At 41.7% G+C, this 8,803-nt stretch overlaps 1 protein-coding gene across 1 annotated transcript in view; it reads left to right on the top strand.

Moving 5' to 3' along the window:
• Positions 1–4,022: 4,022 nt before the first annotated feature.
• Positions 4,023–8,803, top strand: part of LOC140719451 (myosin-9-like) — a 111,919-nt gene continuing 107,138 nt past the window's right edge. Inside the window, 1 exon segment of the mRNA XM_073034128.1 lies at positions 4,023–4,215. The gene's annotated coding sequence lies outside the window, so the exon portion shown is untranslated.

The raw sequence follows: 8,803 nt of genomic DNA, 5'->3' as shown, positions 1-8,803 counted from the left end.
CATGTTACTGATGATATTCACTCTTAGGAATTTGAAGCTCTCATCCTTTTCAACCACTGATGAAGACAGGAGCATGTGCTTTACCCCACCTCCTGAAGTCATCTGTATCCAGATTACAGAAGAGGAGGTGTTTGCTGTCCTGGGGTAAATTACGGCCTGACAATGTTTTCCCTTGGATCTTGTGGGAGGGTAGCATAGAAGTTGCAGGGGCCTTGGCAGAGGTATTTAAAATATCATTAACTATAGGTGAGGTGCTGGAACACTGCAGGATAGCTAATGTTGTTTTGTTGTTCAAGAAAGACTCTAAGAAATAGCTAGAAAATTATAGACCAGTGTGCCTGAAGTCATTAGTGGGTAAGTTGTTGGAAGTTATTCTAAGGGACAGGATATATAAGTATTTGGATAGATAGGACCTGATTAAGGATCATCACCATAGCTTTGTTCATGGTAGGTCATGTCTAACCAATCTTATTTTGAGGAAGTTACCAAGAGAGTTGACGAGGAAAGTCAGTGGCTGTTGTCAACATGGATTTTAGCTGGTTCAGAAGGTTTGGTAGGCATTCACAATGAAGTAGAAAATTGGATTCAACACTAGCTTAGCAAGGGAAGCCAGAGTGTGGTAGTAGATGGTTGCCTCTCTGACCGGAGACCTGTGACTAGTGGTATGCCGCACGGTTTGGTGTTGGGTACATTATTGTTTGTCATCTATATTAATGATTTGGATGATAATGTGGTAAATGGGATCAGGAAATTTGCAGATGGCACCAAAATTGGTGGCACAGTGGGCAACGGGGAAGGCTATCAAATCTTGCCGTGGGTTCTGGATCACCTGAAAAAATGGGCTGAAGAATTGCGATGGAATTAAATGCAGACAAGTGTGAGGTTTTGCACTTTGGGAGGTCAAACCAGGGTAGGATATACACAATGAATGGTAAGGCACTGAGGGAGGAGTGCGGAAGAACAAATGGATCTGAGAAACAGATCATAATTTCTTCAAAATAGGCCATAGGTGAACAGGTCAAAGAGAGAACTTTTGCGCATTGGTCTTCGTTAATCAAAGCATTGAATACAGGATGTCATGTTGCAATTTTATAAGAATTACCTACAGGAAAAATATCAATAAGACTTAAAGAGTATAGAGAAAATTTATAAGGATGTTGCTGGGACTTGAGGACCTTAGTTATAGGAAAATAGGTTAGGATTTTATTCCCTGGAGTGTCAGAAAATGGAGCAGATTCGATAGAGGTATACAAAATTGGAGGGGTTATAGATAGGGTAAACGCAAGCAAGCTTTATCCACTGAGGTTGGATGAGATAGAATTATAGGTCATAGGTTAAAGATGAAATGTGAAATATTTAAGGGAAATCTCTTCACTCAGGGTGATGCAAATCTGGAATGAGCTGTCAGTGGAAGTGGTGGATGTGGGTTTGATTGCAACCTTTAAGAGAAGTTTGGGTAAGTATATGGATGGGTAGGCTATGAAGGGCTATGGTCTAGGAGTTCAGCACAGATAGATGGACTGAAGGGTCTGTTTCTGTGCTGTAATGCTTTATCTACAATTCTGAGCCAATTGCCAACTCTTCTGTTTTGCTGACATTGAAGAAAAGTTTGTTGTTAGGGGGCCACTTCTTCGAGCACCTCTGCACCATCCACCAAAAGCTGAATTTCATAGTGCCTAAGCATTTTAATTCCAATTCCCATTACCGTTCTGACATGTTGGTCCATGACCTCCTCTTAGGCCATGATGAGGCCACTCTCAGGGTGGGTGAGCAAAACCTTATATTCCGTCAGGATAGTCTCCAACCTGATGGTATGAGTATTGATTTCTCCTTCCCTCCCTCTCCTCTTCTTCTATTCCCCACTCAGACCTCTTACTTCTTCTCACCTGCCTATCACCTCCCTATGTTGCCCCTCCTCCCTCCCTTTCTCCTATGGCCCAGTCTCCTAACAGATTAATTCTTCTCTAGCCCTTTACCTTTCCCACCCACCTGGCTTCGCCTATCACCTTCTAGCTATCCTCCTTCCCCTTGTCTCACCACCCCCGCCTTTTTATTCTGGCATCTTCCCCTTTCCTTTCCAGTCCTGAGGGAGGGTCTTGGCCAAAAGGTCGACAGTTTGTTCATTTCTGTGAATGCTGCCTGACTTGCTGAGTTCCTCCAACCTGTTGTGTATATTGCTTTGGGTTTCTAGCACCTGCAGAACTTCTTGTATTACTAATAAGTTCCGTTCAGGTTGGCATACTGCAGGAAGAATAGAATCAAAGAAGGTGCAGAAGAAATTTACAAGAATTTTGATTGGGTTGAAGAATTATCATTGTGAGGAACAACTGAGTAGATTGTAATGGTTTTATTTTGGACAAAGATGTCTGAGTGAAGTTTAAATATTGATGTACAAAATTATGAGAGGCCTAAACAGAGCTAACAGAGAAGATTTGTTTTCTTAATGGAAGGATTGAATACCTAAGAGAGTTGGCTTCAAATGGAAGGATTATTGAGAAATTGAAAACAAATAATAGGAGACAGAAACTCTCACCTCATTCAAAGCATATCTGGGCCAGCACTTAGCTTGCTAGGATTGAATAGATCTGGGATAAAATGGAAAATGATCGTAAAGGCTTAGGTTATGCTTAATGCTTAAAGATTATTGTCCTGAAACACTAACTCTTTCTTTATCTGCGAATATTTTGTCATTTAAAATTTTTATTTCACATTTAAGCATGTACAATGTTTTGCTTTGGGATTGAGTTGTGTAGTGAAATTAATTAGTTCAGATTTTGGCTGTCATTGATATGAAGGCATGTGTGTTATATATTAAAAATATCACCCAATTTATTTATAAATACAAAAGATTCTGTGGAAATCTTGAGCAACACATGGAAAATGCTGGAGGAACTCAGTAAGCTAGGCAAAATCTATGGAGGGGAATAATCAGTTGACTCACACCTTCTCCTCACCTGCCCATCACTTCACTCAGGTTCCCCTCCTCCTTCCCTATCTTCATTGGTCCACTGTCCTTTCCTAATACAATCCTCCTTCTTCACCCCTTTCAGCTATCCCCTCCTATTTTCTTACTTCATCCCACCTCCCCCTCACCTGGTCTCACCTATCACCTGCCTGGTTATACTTCTCCCACCCCCACCTTCTTATTTTGACTTCTGCCCCCCCCTTTTCCAGTCTTGATGAAGGATCTTAGCCTGAAGCATCCACTCTTTATTCCCCTCCATAGATGCTGCTTAACTTGTAGAGTTCCTCCACCATCTTGTATGTGTGTTACTCAATTTGTTAACTCTGCTATCATTTCCTTTTGGCTGTTGCATTTTGGCTTTACCCAAACCTCTTTCTTTTCTTCAAAACATAAGTTAAATCTTTCTGTCTATTATCTGCCAATAATGTGGCATGGTGCCCTCTATTAATTGACCTGGTACCTTCTGTTATATAGTTTGGTGCCTACAGTTGGCATGTTGGATTTTTAAAAATTACAGATACAATATGAATGGAAATTGTTCAAACCTGAGTAGCTGCACTATTTGCTATGCTTCTAACAAACCCATCATCAGAAAACTTCCACGTCATTGTTATATAGCGCAGGAACAGGCCCTTCGGCCCATCATGTCCATGCCGGCATTCAAGTACCCATCTCTATTATGCTTATGTATTCCTTCATACCGAATAGAAAAGGTAAGTAGCTGATCTTGTCAAGGCAAATCTCCTTTCTGCATCAAGGTCCTTGTTACGAGCGAAGCAAGTCAGAAACTGCCTATAGCTTCATTTCGCGCAATCTTCTCCTGCCGGCCAGCATTGGTTGGACAAGCTGTCGCTCAAATCCTGCGCCAAAATCACTGCGGCACCGGTCACTATCCGGGGGCCGCACCTGACGAATGCCAGCGAGCGCGGCGGCCGTACTTCATTCGTCAGTAGCGCTGTCACTCAAGTGGTCCGGTCTTCCTACTGGGCAGAGTTTGGGTTTGGTGCGGGACGTTGTCAGCAGGGCGGGGCTGGGGCGCTGAGCTGACGGCTGGTGCGCGAGCTCCACTGTGTGAGCCCGAGCTAGCGCGAGGCAGGCGGTTCGAGAGACGCCAGGCAGCGGAAGGCTTGAATTTTTAGTATTTTAAAAAAAATTTAAAAAAAAAACGATTCCTAAGCAAAATTCGCTGTTTTCACACCGCCTAATCCCACAGGGAGAGAGGGCACTGGGAAATCGCGTGGATCGCGGAGGTAAGAGGCGAAAAAAAATAATGTTAAGTTTTTGGTCAGTTGAGGAGTGAGTCGGAAAAGGGAGTGAAACCAGGAAAAGAAGCAGACACCGGCTGGGCCGGCGCGCTCGCCACAGGCAACTTCTTGACTTGTATTTCATTTAAAACGTCTCTAAAAGCGGAAGTTTGAACGACAGGCATCTTCTATTGAGTCATCACCATATTGAGAATTGCATTTTCAAACCTACCAGCTATTCGATTTTATTTTCTTTTGGATTTTGAACTCCTGTGTTAAACTACCCAGCAACCAATATCTTTGGGTTATTAACTTGTGGAAGTCAGATGATAACGACAGGTAGTATGGAAACTACCTTCAGTGTTAGAGTTCGCAGATATGGGCTTGGCTTCCGTCTCCCCGGCTGCACGAGCTTCCTGTCCTTTTCTTTTCCCCTTTTTTTTTTGCCGAAGTGATTTCATCCGTCCAAATTCCCTTTCTTTTGGTATGATTTTCTAAGACTACAGTCTTCAAGTTTGATTGCATCCTTGGAATGTGGAGAGCAGCTCAAATGGCAGTCGGCGTTTACTTAATGTAATAAAAAACATTTAATATTCTTCGTACTTACAAAGCTGAACTAAAATAGTTTTGGTGTCTTTCTGATTTTGTACAATGGTTTCAATATAGATTTTTTTAAAGGAGAGATTGAAATATGCTTATTCTGCCATTTGATCGCTATCTTATGCCCCTCCCCCACCCACTCCTCCATGCCCTTCCCATCATCTTTTTAAAGGTGTTCGGAATCCAATGAATGGCATATGAGTCTCTTAACCTTGAGCGATGTTAAAATCATGAAATAAGTATTTTCTGTTGTAATTTATAGTAGAACATCTAAAAGCGAATGGACGAGGAAAGTACAACGGGTAATTTTATATAATTAGGTAAAGGACAGAGTTGCCTTATAAAGATCATACTGAAAGCATCCTAGCGTGTTTATTGAATACGGGTGGTAACTTTAAGTCTGTTCTTCAATACTAGTTCATTTGTAGTTTGTCCTCCAAGGTGATTTGGTGGGGAAGATTGTGTAAATTGTAAAATCTTTTCATTAGAGTTCTACAGGCAGATTTTTAAAAATTCTAACTTGTTAAAATGGCATGTGATCTGTTTGCTGTGCTTACCCTCTCAAGATTTTTTTTACTGCATGCAATATAGCCCCACCCAGTTTTAAGTAGAAGATAGTGCAGCACCACGAAGTGTATGATTCATAGCGAAGTGTGCTGATAACTTACAAGGCTTTCTGTTAGCTGGCTAGTTAAATTTCCTAGAATTTTAAAATGTTACCACTTAAAACTTCTGGTAGCAGGGCATCTGTCTGGTGAAACATGCATTTTTTTTTACAAAAACCAAGGATATTGGAGAGCATGCCTGGTATTATGATTCAGGCACTGTTAGTACAATAAAGAAACACTCAGGGTCAGTTGCCTCATCCTTTCAGATATTTAAAAAATTGAATTAAAGCAATCCAAAATTTGGGTATCTATTCTAATTTGCATAGTTCTCACCTCTGTTCTTGTCCTTGCTGAACTATATTGGCTCTTATTTTCAAGTTCCACTGTGACTTCATTCCCCATTATTTTGACCTGTATAACCCTCTGGATGCCTTTGTCTCAGTGTCTAACCCCTTGTTGGTATGTTTCGTCACCTTTTGTGCCTGGGCTTAGCTCTGGAATTCTATCATTAAATTTCAACCCATCTTGTTTTAAAGTTTGCATCAAGTTCTAATTGTGTGCCAAATTTTGATCCTGTGATGCTCTGTATGTTATTGTTAATGTAAAGCGTCACAAAGGTCCTGATGAAGGGTCTTGGCCCGAAATGTCGACTGTACTCTTTCCATAGATGCTGCCTATCCTGCAGAGTCCCTCCAGCATTTTGTGTGTGTTGCTTGTCATCAGTATGATGCTTTTGTGGAGAATTGGAGTAGGTGAGCTTGCTACGCCATTTAGAAAGGTTGTGGCTGATCCTGTATCTCAGACACAGGCATGAGATTCTGCAGATGATGGAAATCTGGAGTAACATGCACAGAAGACTGAAGGAACTTAGGAGGTCAGGCAGCATCAGTGGAGGGAAATGAACAGTCAAATGTTCTGGACTGATTCCCTTCATCTGGATTGAAAAGGAAGGGAGCAAAAGCCAGAATAAAAAGGGGGAGGGAGGGGCTGGAGAGGGTGATGAAATGGGGAATGTTGTGAGAAGCTAGGAGGTGATAGGTGAAAGAGGCAGAGGGCTGAGGAAGGAAGGGAACCACCTACCTTCTCTCTCACCTGGACTCGTCTACCAGTTTTTGCTCCTCCCCCACCTTTTTATTCTAGCTACAGCCCCTTTCCTTTCTAGTTCTGATGAAACATCAATTGTTCATTTTCCTCCATAGACTCTGCCTGACCTGCCGAGTTCCTCCAGCATTTTTTTTGTTACTCCTGTATCTCAAGTTCACTTTCCTACCTGATCCATGTTTCTCTTAATTTTTCACATCACACACTGAGAATGGAAGTTATGATTTGTGTGAAGGAAATATCTGTAATAGCATATGAAATTGACAAGTAACAATATTACTGTAAGCTGTTAATATATATGTAGTACATACTCCTTATTCAGTGCTTTATGTGACTTACAAGTTCTTGGGGGAATAAGGTGTGGCAGGGTGCTCAGGAATGTAGACCAGTGTTTTGACTTGTTGCTGCCATTGATTCTATATGATATGTGCACTGGCTTGTGTTGTTTCATTGTGGAAAAGTGCAAGACTGGCTGAAATTTTTGATCTTCCAGATTTGCGTTAATGTTACTGATGAACATTGTATTATTTTATAGTATTACAAAATTGTCATATTTGAAATATCAAAATTATATTTAAAAAACAAAAGAAGCAAATGAATTCCTCTCTTCAGTACATACAAAAAGCAAGAATTGTTGGTCTGGTTTCCATTGGTTCCCAGTAGCATTTTTGTGGCTTGCCCAAGTGGTGTGAATCCAATTTCACATAGTTGCATTTTCATGATCGTATTGGGAGAATCATCTGCAAAAGGGGTTTCAGGGCTTAAAAGCCTTTTAATAAAGAAGGATGCCGGTGGTCTCAGATTTGGCCAAAGTTATTTTGTAATGTTAGGTGGATCCGCATTTTCTGACTAAAATGGATCATGATTAACTCTTAATAGGAAAGGGTGCACATGTATCAGTATCAGGGTCCAAATGATAACTGGAGCTCTTGATAAAATTTTAATGTAGTTAGTCTGGTGGAGGCAATGAAAGTGAAAGTACTTTCAAAGGTATGGTTGACCAAAGATTCTTTCAATGGAAGGATTAAATGTAATGAATTACAAGCAGAAATAATAGAACTAAAATATCAAAAATTGTCAAAACAATAAAATATCTTTGGCAATATGCACATCTGAAACATAGTGGAGGAACTCTTGACAGTGATTATTGGAGAGGTACAAGGAATATTAAGTGTGTAGTAGAGGAAGGTGGGGCGGAACAAGTGATAAGGAGGACTCATGTACAGAGGGATGGTCTGACGGAACATGGAGTTAAATGCGTTGAAAGAATAAGTAAATTTAGGAAGGACAACAAAATTCTAGGGGCGTATAGCCCGATGGGAGTTCGGGGAGCTGGGTTAAGCACAATAGGCAGCAATTCAAACAGAGAGAGGAGAAATGGGCTAAAAATTCTATATCTGAATGCACTAAGTGTCAGAAATAAGGCGGATGAGCTTGAAGCCCAGGTGCGAATGGGTAACTATGATGTTGTTGGGATAACGGAGACATGGCTGCAGGGAGATCAGACCTGGGAAATGAATGTACAAGGGTATACGTGCTTTCGTAGGGACAGAAATGTGGGCAGAGGGGGTGGGGTGGCCCTGTTGGTGAGGAATGAGATTCAGTCCTTTGCAAGGGGGGACATAGGGTCAGGAGAAGTAGAGTCTGTGTGGATAGAACTGAGGAACAGTAAGGGCAAAAGGACCCAAATGGGTGTTGTCTACAGGCCACTAAACAGTAGCATGGATATTGGGTGCAAGTTGGATAGGGAGTTAACATTGGCATGTGGCAAAGGTAATGTCGCAGTATTTATGGGGGATTTCAACATGCAGGTGAACTGGGAGAATCAGGTTGGTGCTGGACCACAGGATAGGGAGTTTGTAGAGTGCCTACGGGATGCATTCTTGGAACAGCTTGTACGAGAGCCGACCAGGGACAAGACTATTCTGGATTTAGTGTTATGTAATGAACAGGATTTGATAAGTGATCTCGCAGTAAAGGAGCCATTAGGAGGTAGTGATCATAATATGATAAGCTTTTATCTGCAATTTGAGAAGGATAAGGGTAGCTCGGAGGTGTCAGTGTTGCAGATGAACAGGGGAAACTATGGAGCCATGAGGGAGGAGCTAGCCAAAGTTGACTGGACGGATAGCCTAGCAGAAAAGACAGTGGAACAGCAATGGCAGGTATTCTTGGGAATAATGCACAAGGTGCAAAATCAGTTCATCCCCCAGAGAAGGAAGGATTCAAAGGGGGGAAAGGGGCCACAGTGGTTGACAAAGGAAGTCAGAGATTGCACAGCATTT

Source organism: Hemitrygon akajei, chromosome 31 (assembly GCF_048418815.1).
Source record: "Hemitrygon akajei chromosome 31, sHemAka1.3, whole genome shotgun sequence".
In the NCBI taxonomy this organism is placed as follows: Eukaryota; Metazoa; Chordata; class Chondrichthyes; order Myliobatiformes; family Dasyatidae; genus Hemitrygon; species Hemitrygon akajei.
The sequence above is the reverse complement of the archived record's forward strand: the minus strand, read 5'-3'. Positions and strand labels throughout refer to the sequence as shown.